Consider the following 18,082-nt stretch of genomic DNA (forward strand, 5'->3'; position numbering starts at 1 on the left):
ATTTTGCTCTTGCATAATGCATGTTTAAGAATTCCATTACTAACTGCACATTGAATAATCTTTTTTAATGCTGGTTCGACCAGGAATTGTTTACCACCGTTTACTTTTAACAGATACCCATTACAAAGCAGGGTATTTGCTTTTAATTACATTTAAACCAGCGGTTACAATGCAAGATACGCCCACACTGCAGAATGAACAAAATAAATTTCTACTAGCTATCTGAAGCTGGGTAAAGCAAATAAGTTCAGTATGTTTTTTATATATCAATGGTTATTATGCTCAATGCACCTTATGACAGTTTATATAATTGTCACTCATTTGTACAACTGGGCGAAGCGATGTTAAAAAAACATTCTTAAAAATAGTTGCAATATAATTTGTTCATGCCTCGAGACTTATTTATAATCGTGGGAACAGGCAGTATTATGAAACCCGGTAAGCGGAAAGCTAACTAAACAACAGCGATATTGCAAGTTTATACAGAATTTCGGCTATTAATAATAGATCCCCTCTGTAACGACGTACCGCGATTTGGTTTGTTACATAATTCCCATCCGTGGAATAATCTTTATTTTGAAGGTTTTGATGTTTATAATAACAAACAAAGGCAACGTTGACATTTCTTCTGAGTAGATCTTCATTATGGTGGCTGTTAGCGGGCATTCAAAAGACGGGCATACAGTGCGCTATGACGGAAATTTTGACCCCGATTTTGAGTATGATTTTGTCTGACAGGTTTATCATTGAACCAAACTGCATTGGTTTCTTTTGCAATTTGTTTAGGGTAAAACGTTATCCATCCCCGCTTAAAGGCTCAATACCACTCTTATTGTAACTGAATAATATGTCCCAATCTTTATTCTGGTCAACAAATTGTACTATTTTAGAATATTTCAATTAATTGATGATACTAATTTCATCTTAACACACCTTATTTGAAAATTTAGAAAAATTCAACATAATGGTTTCAAACGTCTAACGTAAACCTTTTCAAATGAAACTTCGATTTAAAAATATTTTCGAACCCTTTGGACAAGTAAAATAGGATGTAATGGATAATTTACACAACAGGTAGGACACTTAAACATCTAGTACATAGATAGAGATATTATTTATTTTCTGGAGCTTTCAAGCCAGCAAGAGTGTTATTGTCCCTTTAATACTGCAAGAAAAAAACAAAAAACAAAACGTTTTGTTAAACATACATTATGCAAGAGCTAAATCTGCCTATTGTAGGTCTTTCTTTAGGCCTGAAATGTTATATAAACTATTAATTAGACATTAATTAACGTATCCAGACCATAATCAACTCTCGATGTCAACGCTAGCCTGCGATGTTTGTTGGATTATGATACGATTTGCTGCATAACTTTCCTTCTCGATTTAACGATTAAATGGATAATCGAGACTATGATTTTTGACTTACCGACTTTAGTAATGATGACCGAGGCTATGCGGAACTTTCAATCACTTATTTCTCGGTTCATAGTTGATCAATTTGACTGACATTTTCAGCAAATTGCCTTTACATTATTTAGTTTTTAACTATTATAGTGAGAACTGTCAACTCGTTATCTAATCTCCCATAATGTATCTTTAAGTAGCCTAAAGCCGTATAACGCTATGACTCCATAGTTTTTATGGGGTCATAGTTGGGACCCAAAATGGCGCTTGGAAATGAGTTGTCGTAACTTTCCCTATACATATACAGGGAAATGGTCGGTCGGTCGGTCGGTCCTAGAGTTTAACGTCCACTCTCACCAAGGGTGATATAGTAGACAAGGGGAAATGGTGTGTGTGTGTGAGTTAGTTGTATTTTACGTCCGCTTCCACCGAGGTGATAGCCTATAATCTGACATGTTTTTAAATGACATAAATGGCCTGTCGTGTGGCCGTAAAATGCCACACAAGGCATGGGCAAGGGATTCATATGCACAGGTTCCCAAAAAATGCATAAAAGCGCCGATTGTGGGAAGTGAATGTAAAAAAAGTGGGTAAGCTTGGTAAAAATCCTTCCCTGCGTGATGTTAAAAGTAATAGCCCATCATTCGGTTTTATTAAAGATTTCAAGCGATCGTAGCTTGTTGTTCGAAGAGGTTCCTAACCTAATGACATTCACGTTATCGGGGTTTTTTTTAGGGTTTTTTTTATTTTTGGTTTTGTTTTTGTTTTATTTTTGATAAATGAATTTTCGAAGATTTGCTATGAACACGAGAATGACACTTTTGGCAGTGTAGGCCTAAATGGAGAGAGAGGGAGAAATGGGCTTTAACGTCCACTTGACGCAAACAAGGTCATTTCGAGGCATGGTTCAATTTTATTTCAATAATTCGCTTGCGCGCAGGGGTCTTTAGCAGTGGTAGGAAACCGGAGGAACCGGAGAAAACCCATGAGGTTGGACAGGCGACCCTCCTCCTTGTCACATACAACCGGGGAATCGAAACCACACCAGTTGACTCAATAACAGACCGTCTGAAACAGCGCGCACGTGCTAACCATTCGCCCATCCAACCCCCTCCTAAATATAGGACTATACAAAGTATATGATGTTATTTCGATTTAAATTCCATCTGTATGCATAATGTGTTCCTGTTTTGGTCATTTTTTTATAGATTTAATGACTTCATCCATGAATGAATTTTCGAAAACATTTGATGAAACTTGGGAATGACACGTTTGAGTTTGAAACAGTGTAGGTCTATAGTATATATATATAATATTTTACACGATACAACTAATCCATACAACTCATCAGACAAATGGTCGGATGGACAGCTTGTTTTATGGATAGGACCATAGAACTAGAATACTAACGGGAACGCCCACTCGGTGACGTATAACGGTGATGACACAATTATGCTGTACATCGCATGCGCGAAGTCAATAAGGCACAAGTAACTTCCGGCCGTATGTCAACATGGCAGAAGCGTACGACGCCCTGGAATTTCAAGAACTTGACGGTGTAATAGATGTAAGTTATTCATAATTTTAATGAGTTTTTTTAAAATTAGTTATATAACATACCATCGGGAGTATAAACCATTTATTTTCGGACATTAAATTATCCGAACACACGTTTGTGTATCATTTTCTACTACATATTATAAAATTATTATTAATAAATTATGATGACATTCACATTTTATTTAGGACTTGTTATTATTTTTATTTATTGTTTTGTGTATATTGTTGTTAGCCTTATGGCATGTCCGTGCCAATTTTGGCTGGTTTCCCAGTGCCCTTTTCCTGTTTATAACGAGGGGTTTTACATAGGCTAAGCCTGTTCCCCAATCCCATTCAGACATCCTGAATAAAAATATTGTTTATAAAAAAAAATGTTTATTCTTTACTACAGCTTTTCTTTGCTAAAGATTTGTTTGAGACATCTCAACCTGTCGTTCCAGTAGCATCCGTAAGTTTTCTACATATACAACATACATACATATAGTCACATAGTGTTCGTAGCAAATGGGCAAGTTTTGAAACTCATTATAGTCTCGACCATGTCTATATATTTTTTCTCTTCTTAAACGATCAAATTGCTTTGGAAATGAAATGATATGGGGTTTAACGTCCTACTGTTCTGCGCTCCTATGCTGGGCTAATGAAGACGGGCATACGCCATAAGTTGTGATTTAAGGGAAAGTTTGCCCCGGCAGCGGCACTATCACCTATTCTTATATCGAATTCCAACTGCCAAGGGATCTTTTACGTGCATTCCAATGTATACATTTGACCTCGGGTTTTCGTATCATCCGAAGGATTAGACAACTGTCCTTGTCAGGCCCTCCGTACTGCATCACTGACAAGGGGGAACCACGCCGGAAAATCTGGATGAACTTTCTCGGCCAATGCAGGGATCGAACACCCGACCTCCAGGCTAGCGAGCCAGCGTCTTACCCACTTAGCCACGTGATCCCAAATTGCTTTAAAGGGACAATAACACTCTTGCTGGCTTGAAAGCTCCAGAAAATAAATAATATCTCTATCTAAGTACTAGATGTTTAAGTGTCCCACCTGTTGTGTAAATTATCCATTACATCCTATTTTACTTGTCCAGAGGGTTCGAAAATATTTTTAAATCGAAGTTTCATTTGAAAAGGTTTACGTTAGACGTTTCAAACCATTATGTTGAATTTTTCAAATTTTTTAAATAAGGTGTGTTAAGATGAAATTTGTATCATCAATTAATTGAAATATTCTAAAATAGTTAAATTTGTTGACCAGAATAAAGATTGGGACATATTATTCAGTTACAACAAGAGTGGTATTGAGCCTTTAAAGAACTGTATTAATTTGGTATCAAGCTCGTAATTAGATAAAATTGTGAGGGAAATTATAACCTCCAACCCTGCCTTTGGTTGTGTACAGATTTACACTGGTAATTTTAATTCATAGCTATTGATTTTGTTTGGTTTTTATTTACGTTGTTTTCATTGTTATTTATTTTCTTTTTAAGATTCAAACTAATCCAGTTTAATTTTATGGGAAAGTTCAAGTAGTGGTTATATGAAAAATGATCTGATGTTCACATGATCCCAAGGGTTTGCCGAACCTCAATCGAGTTTAAACCCAACAAGGAATATTATACATCAAAACTGTTCATCTGCCTGTGCATTTTCTAGTATAAGTTTATCATCATTTGGAACAAATGGTTAAATTACTATTCAAGATAACGAATTTAAAAAACAAGAACAACAATATGTGGTTGGAATGATCCAAGGCTCTGTTCAAAGATATTTTATTCACATGACAGTGATGCTTGTTAAATAAAACTTGTGAATTTAACAGATAATGACCATTGATAAACACTAAAGGCAAATAGAAATGCACAAAAAAATCCATAAGCTTATGATAATAATGATTAAACATACATTATGCAAGAGCTAAATCTGCCTATTGCAGGTTTTCTTTAGGCCTGAAATGTTTTCTAAATTATTAATTAGACATTAATTAACTTATCCAGGCCCTAATCAACTCTCGATAGCATCGGAGTTCTCCAATATTAAATAGATTAGAACAGTTCAGCCATATTTTGATTTAAGCTAAAAATGGAGGAGTGAGACTTTACTTCGAACAACCAGTACGATGGTTGAAATTATTGCACACGTCTTGTCAAACCTTCAAAGGCCTTCAAAGGCTAATATCTTCGCTCGCAATAGAGTAATTTGAATGAAATTTTCAAATTATTCATTTTACATTATTTATCTTCGAACTATTATAGCAAGAATGGCTAGCTCTTTATCAAAATCTTACATAATGTATATTTAAGAATAATTTAATACATTTATAAAGCTCACACATTACAAGTAGTGCACCTGTATAAAATTTGTATAAATTTTGTTATCATTGTTAATATTTTATACTGAGATGCAATAAAAATAATACATCACTTTTATAAATGGATGAATGTAAATCTTGTTTAGAAGTGAATCCAGGTTTAACACCCTACTTAGTACTTTTCAGCTCAATTTTGTTTTAAAGATTTGCTTTAATCTTGCAATTAAGGATGTAACAACATCATATTACGATGATAACATGTGAGAATGTTTTGAAGATTGTGTAAACGCACCCCGAACAATTCTCAATCAAAAAAATTAAACCCAACAGAATCAGTATGTTGATTTTTCTGGTACACACGTGGGGTATATAATGCAGCTTTTAAAAAGCTAGGTTTTGTGCAACTGTGGAAGGTGCAAAGTTATGCCACGTCATCTCAGAGGTGCTATTTCATTGCGTCTCGATATATTTTGTTTACAATTATCAACCTGGCCCCAAGTTCACAAAGCATTCCCAGACTTAAGAATTTGCTCAACTTTCAATCACTGTTTTTGAGAAATATCTTTGATCCAGAAACACAAAACTTTGCACATAGTTTCTTATTGATATATTTACATTAAAACAACAATAGTTAGTAAAGTGCTATATTTAAGTTAAAATAAGACAAACAATTTTGAGTAAAACCTTAACTTAAGACTGAGAATGCTTTGTGAACTTGGGGCCTTGTTTTCTTTTCATTACTTATTATCTACAATACAGTAATAACAAGAAATAAAAAATCTGTAGAACACTGCTGATTAAGTTCTAGATTTAATCCTAGATTCAATCACATTTATATTTTTATACTTCCAATATCGATATTAATTCCAATAGAGCCAGGAAATGTTTAGTTTAATTATACACTTTCTATTTTGTTGTATGAAATTATCTATATAATCTGTGTTTTTGTTACTTTCATTGTGTGAAATGCTTGCAGCAAAGTGCTGTAAATAAAATACCTGACATCACTGATCACAGTTTAACTCTTTTACTTCTCATTTGACCTCAAATCTATGTGGAGTGGAGTCAGTTGGAAGAAATAAATCAAAATGGAGTGAAATCTACATTTTAATCAAATTCGTACCACATGATTATATTCTACCCCTTTTTGCTCGTTTATATGGCAACTATATATTATTGCTAAGCTATTTTTGAATTGTAAATTACATTTACAAGTATGTAAATATTGATTCTTTGAATTATATATTGTCAATCAAAATCTGAATATGCAATGTGCTATGTAGCCATATATGTGAAATAAACTATTATTATTGCTATTTACTTTCTCTGTAAATCTCTGTTAATCTGTCGACAACTTAAACAAATTTCTTTTTGAGTGTCCTCAACAAAACTATTACATACAGAAGCAAGTACACAGCTTTCGTAATTTATTTGTTGACTTATTTGTGTTCATGAAAAGATCAACCTGTCTAATATATATTACAGTTGTAGGCTGACATTGAGAATAAGACTGTAAATGTTTTGATGTTATGCCCCTACATATCTTCATATTCTCAACAGTTCTTATAAGTAAATCTATAGATGTGATTTTAATTTGAACAGGAAACAAAAATTATTATATTGTACTTCACAATTCAAGTCCTTGTCAATGGTTAAATGGTATGTTACACTTTTATCTTCAGTTTTAAACAGATAGATATAATCACTTGAAGACTGACACAGCCACAAAGCAGGCATTTGACATAAAAATGATTTCTGCAACATCTGAAAGGTTACTTCGTTCATAAGTAAACATTGAGTTTCCTCGGTTTTCCTTAGACTCTGAATAAAATAGACAAAATCATAACATTCAATTAAAACAAGAAGAATTGGATTCTCATACATGTATTCATAATTTTCTCGGTTTCTGAATAAAATCGAAAAAATTACAAAAGTAAATATAAAGAAGAATCGGATATTCATACAAGTATTTATAAATAAAATTATGGGAGATTACAGAAGGAGTTAGCAGTTCTCATTATAATAGTTAAAAACTAGATAATATAAAGGGAATTTGCTGAAAATTTCAGTCAAATTGATCCACCCTGAACCGAGAATTTAGTGATTGAATTTTGGGCCTAGCCTCGATCATCATTACTAAGCTCGGTACGATAAAAAAAAAACATGGTCTCGATTATCCATTTTTTGATTTAATCAGAAGTAGCAGACTGGGCTCTAATCCAGTATATATCACAGGCTAGCGATGCCATCGAGCGTTGATTATGGTCTGGATAAGTTAATTAATGTCTAATTAATAATTTAGATAACATTCCAGGCCTAAAGAAAGACCTGCAATTGACAGATTTAGCTCTTGCATAATGTCTGTTTAATATTGATGAATTAAATGTTCATATACTGATCTTTTATAAGGAAACATCGAATGTTCATATTCATAATTAAGTTAACAGAAATTTAAGTTACCGGTGACTTCCTTGGATTCAATTTCTTTGTTGTTACGCTTTTCTGTAGAAGAATTAAGGTTGATAGTCTCCCTAACCCTTCTTTTAATCTTCCATATGTGGACCCAGAATTTTTGTAAACATCTGAAATATTCATAAAATCAAAATAAAAAGGTTCCTACATACAAAACAAAAGGTTCAGATATAATTATCTTTTTTCCATGCTTGTTGATTATTCATACCGGGAACAAGATTATTTCGGAATTTAAAAATAAAAGGATTTGACAGGTCAAGGTCAGTCATAAATAAATATACAATTTTAATTTTTATGGAGCTGCTCAGTTAAAACTTTGACTTTTAAAAAAAAAATAATAATTAGTAATTCATAAAATTAAAGTAAAAGAAGATTGTTGAGAGAGAATCGTCATGCTGTCACACACTCATCGGGTGTAGTAATCGTCAATTTCATAACAAATTGAAAGTAGACTAGGCCTAGCTACGGCACTATTGTAAACAAACCTATATGCATACAACTTTGATGAGAGAAAGGGTAAAATCTAACGGGCAAACATGAAAATACAGACATTCAGCTAGTATGGGTTTAACTTAACTTCATTGTTTCATTATAGGTTGTTAGGGTGGACTGCCAACTAGAATCTACATAATTAATTTCTTTTGAGTTTTCACTTACTTTTTCAACGAAATAATCCGGCTCAACGTGTCTTGAACATATTGTCAAGGTCTTGTCATTTATCGGGTCTGATCTGGTAGACTGTATGATACGTAATGATCAACCCCGATTTCTTTTATTGCAGGCGGAACATCCGAACAAAACACAATTCGCGCCAGGCATTTTGTTAGTGCGATCAGAAACCGGAAGTACGCTGTGCCCGATATCAGCGTCAGAAGCCCGCTGTTTCGATTGGATTCGGTTGATGACGATGAAATAATACATCTTTGATAACGAAATACGCCGTTTTCAATTCTCGATCACCAATGTTCACCCCAAAAAATGATAACGACAAAGTTTTTAAATTCGACAGTTTTGAACTGCTGTCTGTTCAGCAACGTCTCCGGCTATCCAAAAATATAACTATCTAAGAAATCGATTGAAAAATACCAAAATTATAGCCGTTTCTAATTTCGTGAACGTAAAAAGATTTACATCATTTCCGGTCAGCTCACACCTTTCGCAATACTTTTAAGTGCTAACTGTTGACAACTTTCATGAGGAATAATATATCGCTTCTTACAGTTTCTGAGATCTACGGGAAATGGAAAAAGAAAAAAAATAATAATTTTGCGAAAGGATCGAAAAGTAGTATTTAACATTCTAATAAACAACACTGTTTTTCTTTATTAACATAGGAAGGCATTTTGGTTATAAATAGCTGCAGCGGGGCACTTTTTATTGACAGTTATAACGTGATGACGTCATGTAGCTTAGACAGAAAAACTGGTATTCAATGGTCATTGAGTTCTGTTTTTATTCTAGATTATCATAAAAAATCATTACCACTAACGTTAAAATTCGTCATAGGTTCCGCCCTTTTTTCTTTCTTTTTTACAAAAATTGTGGTTGCCTAGTTGTGACGTCATTGCAGTTTGACGTAGTTCTGTAAGTGACGTCATTCTGGACAAAAGTAGTACGTTTTCAAGCCATTGAATACAACTAGGGGAAGTGCAGGTAATTTGGTCCTGTTGTTAAATTGAACCTTTAGCATTTTAGGCGAATGGGGGAATTTCGCGCGTATTTGATCCTGTCATCGTGTTCCCGGCCACTTCAAGCCACAACATAGAAAATGGCGAAGCCGAAATCAAACCGTAAGTATATTTTTTATATGTTTAAAGATTTCTTGCCCATATGATGTAATTGTGTGCTTTCGCTAATTAAGGTCCCTATACTCCTCAGCCATGGGAAATAATGGTTTAACGACCTAAATACTCTACAGAAGAATATATTCTACCGTTCTGTGGTCAGTTTTGTTTGATACAAGGAGAAGACAAGGCGCTATTACTATTAGAGCTTTTCCGAGGGGCATACTCATACCGTGTTGCCAAATTGATTTACCAGCATGGGGCTTCATTTTAACTGCAGCATACTCATACATGATCATTATTATTTAAAATGGTAATAATAACTGCTGTTTGGGTTGATATATGGTTTGCATGGATATGGGGCTATAATGGATGGGATCGAGTGTGGGTGGTAGGTCTACATGTGAAAAGTAGGCCTATATGGGGCTATAATAAAAGTAACCCATACTGATTCATAGAATGGAAGTTTGCTATAGCCAATAATGTACGTCTGTTTAACCGGTAATGTATTTTTTGTTTAAGTTTCAAGAAAACGTGAAAGCTACAACAAATGGTCGTCCGAAGACATGAAGACCGCCCTTCGCCTCTACAGAAATCAAGCTGGTGGTTTGAATGAGGTATGTCGGAGATTCAATATCTCCAAGTCAACTTTTATTCGACACCTGCATGGAACTAACAAGTTCAGTAAGGAGAATATTAAAGGAAGTGGGAGGAGGCCTGTGTTTCCTCCTGAACTGGAAGCTGAACTTGTCAAATACATATTACAACTTGAAAGGATGCTGTTTGGAATAACAAAGACGGACTTGCTGAGACTTGCCTTTCAGTTGGCCGACAAAAATGGCCTGTTATTAAACTTTAACGCAGATACGAAGTCGGCAGGTCGCTACTGGTTTGAAAACTTTTTGAGGCGCAACCCACAGATTTCGCTGAGAACTCCAGAGGCGACATCCATAGCAAGGGCATCGGTTTCTCACGGCCCAATTTCGAACAGTTTTTTTAACATCCTTCAGGAGGCAGTTGAGCAGAAAAAATACGATGAGCACCATATCTTTAATATGGATGAGACAGGCGTCTCAACTGTGCAAAAAAGACCACAAAAAATTCTGACGGCGAAAGGAAAGCACCAAGTTGGAACCGTGTCATCAGCCGAAAGAGGCGTGAACACGACAGTCGTCGTGTCAATGAATGCGGCTGGCACATACCTGCCGCCTCCTATGCTTATATTTAAGAGAAAAAGATTGGGCAACTCCTTTAAACCTGATGTCCCACCTGTTTTTTGCTAGAGTGTCAGGAAAAGGGTTGGATGAACTATGAGCTTTTCCTTAAATGGATCAAACATTTTGCGCAGCATGTCAAACCCAGCAAAAATAACCCAGTTTTGCTCATATTGGATGGTCACTCCAGCCACAAATCGAATCTTGAAGCTATTGACTTCACTTGGGAAAATCATATCGACATCATAAGCCTTCCACCACATTGTACCCACAAACCCCAGCCATTGGATGTGGGTTTTTTCCAACCATTCCAAACCTACTATGCCGAAGCCCTGGAAACAAAACTTCAAAGCAACCCGGGGTTTGGAATTCTTAGCTGTCAAGTTCCAGGCTTGGTAAATACAGCGTTTTCTAAGGCAGCATCAATTGCTACAGATGAGAATGCCTTCCTAAAATGTGGAATCTGGCCTATCAACAGACACATCTTCGATGATGAAGAGTTTGCTCCAACAGACATTGTCCAGAGATCAGTACCCAATGCTGTGCCTGTTGTTAATGCAGCCAACACTTCAGATAATCCAAATGATACCTCTGACACTGAGCCAGTGTTGCCAACTGCTATACCCACACTAACAGACAATGTCGCCCAAGCGTCGCCTGTAAGCTTACCACCAATAACAGTGACAGAGGGTCCAGTAAACAGCAGCCCTACAGTTGTCAGCGATGCCATTACATTTCCAGTCATTTCGGTGGAGAATATTAATTTTCAAGTTGTCCCTACGAAAATGGATGGTAGATGTTTTTTTAAGAGTATTGCTATTGCTGCCTCAACCAATCTCCAAGAATCAATCAGAAATGAAAGTGGTGAGCCAGTCAATAATTTAGACGCAATTTAAGAACGCTCCAAAGCAGACAGTCTGCGGAGCTTAGTAATGGAACACATCATCGAGAATTTCGCATCAATGGATTTACCTTCATTAGCAGTGCTGAACAGTGACTTGCCCCCTTCGAAACAATGTGCTAGTCTCATTGAAAGGTTTGAATTTATGTCAAATCCCACTGAGTGTGTAGGGGAGTTCGAAATAATGTCTACAGCGAGAGTTATTGACAAACATATTATCATCCTGGACACAGACATCAAAGTGATCAATAATTATCTACCAAAGCCTGAAGCTGTTATGGAGAACGGTTCCAAAATATGGGGGAGTATGTTGGACACTACGATCTTTTGCTTCCATTGTCAATTAGTGTTACAGAATCTAACACTAGCGCTGAAAATCGATCAGTCGGACATGTGGACAACGGAGTGGTGATGAAGGAGTATGTCAGTGTGCTCGACATTTCTCCCCTTCCTGTAAAAAAAAAACAAAAGTGGAGCCCCCACAAGAAACTTTTGATGTTGAAAGATCAGCAGACAGTCAAGACTGTGACCAAAGTGTCCAAAACTAAGACCACCAAATCTAAATCAAAGACTACTAAATCCGAAGAAATAGGAGCTAGCTCGTATTGTTTTATGTGTGAGGGAAGCCAGAAAGAAGCCATGATCCAGTGCAGGATGTGCAAGAGATGGGTACATGTTCAGTGTGCTGGTGTGGATGCATCATGTGTTGTCTATGCATGTGATCATTGTATTGACCGGTAGACTACTTCTACTCCTGTGCTTGCTATATGATTGTTTGACTTGGGCTAATGCCTTGTTCACATTTTGTAGACTTGAAAGTGTTAATCTACTTTTACTGTGCTTTATGTCAATTTATTTTATTGATGTATTATATAATTTTACTGTTGCAGATTTTTGCTAAAATGACCTCTTTGCATGCTTCTGTTTTTAATCCTTTTGTAGATCCATTAAATTGTTTGAGTTTGGTGTAAAAACATCCTAATATAGATTTAGTTTCTTTTTATTCTGATATTAAATTGTTTGTGTTTTTCCGTTTTTGTATTCTTCAGATTTTGTTATTACGGTACTGAATACACCTTATAATTGTACAAACAAAACCAACTGATTTCTAGTTTATTCTTTTTATCAGTAAACTTTATACTATAAAGATAATAAACAATAATTCAGCTTATAAACATGTGTTTGTAAATTGAACCCTATCTGAAGGTATATTGAACCCCCTGGTACAATTTACCTTCAGCAATGGACCAATTTACCAACACATGCAGCTAAATTGAAACTTTTTGATCAATTTTTAGATATTAGTCTAATTATGTCAGAACACCTGTCTGATCAAAACAAAAACACCACGGTTGAAGATTTGAATAGTCTCTTGCTTCATACTAAAATATACACGTCTACACCGTTTCATAAAAAAGTTATAGCTATTCATCCTTAAGGGGTTCAATATACCTGCATAGGTTATTCAATGGCTGTATTCAATGGCCGTATTCAATGATGTTTGCTTGTATTTGCATGTAGTTATAGAATAAATATGCTCTATACGTTGGCAATACGTAGCGATTTTATCCACTCTCACGGCTCGATTCGGTTGCTATCCCTGATATTTCGGACTGTTGTACACGGGACCTCGATTTTTCGTCCCATCCGAACGACTAGACAGCTGTCCTTGTCAGGCCCTCCGTCCTGCACAGACACCCATTTTTCAGAATTTTGTCAAAGTTTTGACACTTTTCTTCCGGTGATGAGAGAGAGAGAGTAAGAGAGAGAGAGAGAGAAATGGGGTCTAACGTCCACTCGACACAAACTAGGTCATTTCGGGACTAATATTGTTCAATTTTATTTCAATAATTCGCTTGCGCGTAGGGGTCTTTAGCAGATGGAGGAAACCGGAGGACCCGGAGAAAACCCACGAGGTTGGACAGGCGACCCTACTCCTTGTCACGTACAACCGGGGATTCGAAACCACACCAGTTGACTCAATGACAGGCCTTATGATACAGCGCGCACGTGCTAATCATTCGGCCATCCACACCCCGCCCCCCCCCCCCCCCACACACACACCCCCGCCTCGGTGATTAGAGGATTTTCATTTATAGTTTAAGGATTAGATTAGTCCTTCGACTTCATATTCCTGAAGTTTCAGAAATATTTTTTAAAAAATAAGAACTCTACGATTGGACTAAATGCGAAAAAAGTGAAAAGGGACTATTCCGATTTGAACAGAGTCTCAAAAATAAAAGTCTGATTACGTATGAAATTTAAGCCCCAAAATATATAGGAATGGTGTATTTACATTGTATGAAAATTTCAGCTCAGAATATTGAGTTGTTTGGACGTGAACGTCAAAACTGCTTATCCGGACACGTAACCCTTTTAAGATTACAGGTCAGTTTTTTCGTTGGGTGACCTGATAATTGATTCCCGTTCCTTTAGAGGTCTATAAAATGAATGACCTATGTGCTGTACTTGATAACGAAAGGTAAATTTCACCTACACATTATTTTTATAAAATAAAAGTCTAGTTTTATCCCGACACCGCATAATACAGCTTGGGACACCAGTCTCCATTTCCAGATGAAGGCTGACAGGTTTAAGTTGTTTGAAAACGTATCACATATATTGAGTTAGTTGCTCGGGCCTAGGGTAGAGGATTTTAATGCAAAATTAGGCAGTTTTATTCTCGAAAATATTATCGAGATTGGCCCTTTAACATTTCAGAACAAAACTTATCTTATTGGAATGGTATTGATGTCAGCTATCCAAAAATGCAATTAGAATTTTGAAATTCCCACAAATAAAAATTTTAGAAAATTTTCCAATTTTCACAAAAAAAAGGGTAACGACAAAGTTTCTAATTTCGACGTTTTTTGAATGGCTATCAGCTCAGAAATGTCCCCGGCTATCCAAAAATGTAAATATCTGAATAATCGGTTGAGAATTAACAGAATTATGGCCGATTTTCAATTTTCGTGCACGTTAAAGATTTTACGCATTTCCGCTATGGGCACAAATTTCGTTTTACATTTAAGCACTAACCACCACCCATTTTCACTAAAGAAAACCAAACTTCAGACCTCTATGTCTTATAGTCAGTGCCGGACTGGGCCCACCTGTCCACCTGTCCGTGACAGGTGGGCCTAACCTCATTTAAAAAGGTGGGCTTTAGCCTATAAAGAAAAAAGAAAAAGAAAAAAGAAAAAAAGAAAAGAGAAAGAATGGGGGGGGGGGACAGGACACAGGACAGAAGAAAGAAAAGATAGGAAAAAAAAAAGACTGACAAACAACACAAAAAAAGAAGTGTACTACAAGACTGCTTTGGTCTGAAATGCTTGGAAAATGGGTTTGCGGTTGTCAATTTTCAAAATTTTCCAGTGGGGAGACCTCCCACCACATACCCCCCCCCCCAGACCTCCCTCAGACGCTCGGGCCTTTGGTGCGCTCGTGACTACTTGTGTGGGCCTTGGTCAATAACGTGACAGATGGGCCTTTGGCCCACCAGTCCGGCACTGCTTATAGTTGCTGAGAAATAGGCGGCCTCTCTATATATAAGGCTCTGGTTATAAGGTAGAATAATTTTCTAATCGATCAGTTAATATTTAACTACACAATAACGTTATAAATTAACTTACCTGATTATTAACGCCTGTATAATAATCCTTCAAAACAAACATTATTAAAAGCACTGATGAAACTGCAGCCACTGCCTTATTTACCTTACCATTCATTTTACTGTCGAGTTATTGATAGTTAAAATAACTTATTCCCGATCAAAGGGCAATAAAGCTCAGTACAATGCGTACAGCGGTGAGTTAATAATGTGACAGGTTGGGTAAGAATATTTGATCTAATTCTTGGAGCAAAATAGGCCGACTCACACAAATATTACAATATGTGAAGGGGCGGTTACAGAAAGTTGCCCCTCACCCTTTCCTTTGTCTACTGACATTTTTATAGGTCTTCACTGCAATGTGCCGCCTCTTGGGCTTAACCAGGCATGTTTATATATTATATACATCTCGATGGGAGTATCGCTGTTTACAATATTACCTAGCAAACACCGTGGGTCAGTCAGTAAGGTTCCCTATCAGTACTAATCAGCGAGGTTTCCCTTTGTTAGATTGGCAAGAAAAAGTGCCTAGTCCATCGGATTGGACGTACAACAGAACCCTGTGTACACGTGTATGTGCACGTAAACGATCCCATAACAGTTGGAATTCAAAATAAGAATAGATCGTAGCGCCGCTGTCCGGGCAACTATCGTGGTTGGTGCATAACAGTAGGACGGGGATACGCCATACAATGTGCTGAGGGAAATTTTGCCCTGACAGCGGCGTAATCTGATTAAAACACATGTTATAATTGACGTGTTCTGGATGATGTGAGGTATTAGCCAAGGAAACGGTTTGTTACGGCGAGCTTTTCACGTGAGGTGCACGGAACTATAGGTAATCCACTAGAAACATCAATGCTGATTGGTTAATCAAATGTCGGGGATCACGGTGGCCAAGTGGGTAAAACGCTGGCTCGCTAGCCTGGTGATCGGGTGTACGGTCCTTGCATTGGCCGACTAAGTTTATCCAGCGTGGTTCCCCCTTGTCAGTGTTGCAGGAAGGAAGGTCCTCGAAGGACAGCTGCCAGGATGAACTTTTTCGGCCAATGCAAGGATCGAACAGCGTTTTACCCATTTAGCCCCGTACCCCGTGTAAAATTTGTGGTCTATAGATTGAAAATTAACTGAGATACGGGCATTTGAGTTTCATTAGTCACCAATAAGTTTTCGAAGCAAAATATGTATCAATAATTTACTCGAGTTTCAGATCTTTCTAGTGTAGATGTACGTTTCAAATTTGGTAGTCGTAAAGAACTTTTTGTATAGATTACGAATCTGCAAAAGTGTAATTCCAAAAATGGATGAAGTCATTAAACATATCTATAAAAAATGACGAAAACCGGAGCACATTATGCAAACAGACGAAATTTAAATCGAAAAAAAATCTACTACTTAGGCTAGTCCTATATTTAGGAGGGGGTTCGATGGCCGAATGGTTAGCGCGTGCGCGCTTATAAAGTCACCAAATATTGTAAAATTTATAACATTAAAATGTATATGTAAAATTTAAAGGACTTTTTTTCATTAGCATTGACCGAACTTAAAGGAGCTAAATCGCTAATATTTGGGACCTACAAATTGACACAAATGGGTCGCAGCGTATATAATAATGTAATGTAATATGAATGTAAATAAACTGATTTACATTCAATCGTTTCCGTTTTTACTCTAATTTCAAAGCGAAATACGCCAGAAGTCACAATCGAATCGCAATCTCTGCGTCTGGTTATTCTAGTCAACACTGATAGTATTTATTGCACATGCTCTCCAGATAAGAATATGGGGTCACCGTTTGACATGACTTGTGGAATATGTCTAACCTCGTTCTTCGTGTCGCTTGCTACAATTTGCTCTGAAACGTATTATGGTACACGAGTTGTGTACCAATCGTAAAATGTTTATTTTGTCTTAAATATTGGATATCAGAAGACCATCTTTTCCCGGTAAGATCACAACACCAATGTTGATTACAATTGACAAAAAATTAGTGTTTTCAATCTCGAAGGTTTTGGATGATATTGAGATTGAGACTTAGATTAAAACCCGTTTATTTTTGCTATTGTATAAGTGTATATAACTCTAGGCAATGTTTTCAATTGTACATAATATATTTTACTTTTTACTTTTGTAACCAAAAATACTTGCTTTTATTATTGTAATATATTCTTTGCCTCGAGGTATCTATAAAAGTAATTTTTTGTCTGAATAATGTCATTATGTTACTATTATATTTTCGACAAATTATAAAATGTATTTAATGTTTGAAAAAATTGAAATAATTGAAATATGTAATGTATAGGACTATTGTTCTGTGAATAATTTTATATAAAAAAAAGCACGTGCGCGCTGTATCAGAAGGTCTGTTATTGAGTCAACTATCGTGGTTTCAATTCCCCGGTTGTACGTGACAAGGAGTAGGGTCGCCTTTCCAACCGCCTTTCTCTTGTTTCCTCCCACCACCAAAGACTTCTACGCGCAAACGAATTATTGGAATAAAACTGAACTGGAGTGTCGAGTGGACGTTAAATTCCATTTCTCTCTCTCTCTCTCTCCCGATATAATGAGATATTAATTAATAGCTAGGAATTAATATCTATATCAAATCAACCAATGAAAGTCGTCCTTTCAATGACTACTCCGCTGTGAGTGAGCAAGGATCCAGCGAACAACTTCAACGATAACTTTAAAATGTCTGTCTTACCAGCTATTCTTGCGGCGCAGAATAGGACTAACTAAGCCGTTGGGAACTTTGGCGAAAGGTATCGCCCGACCAGTAATGAAATGAAATGAATTGTGGTTTAGGCCTAACGTCCTA

The sequence above is a fragment of the Patella vulgata genome, chromosome 5 (genome assembly GCF_932274485.2).
Source record: "Patella vulgata chromosome 5, xgPatVulg1.2, whole genome shotgun sequence".
NCBI classification, from domain to species: domain Eukaryota; kingdom Metazoa; phylum Mollusca; class Gastropoda; family Patellidae; genus Patella; species Patella vulgata.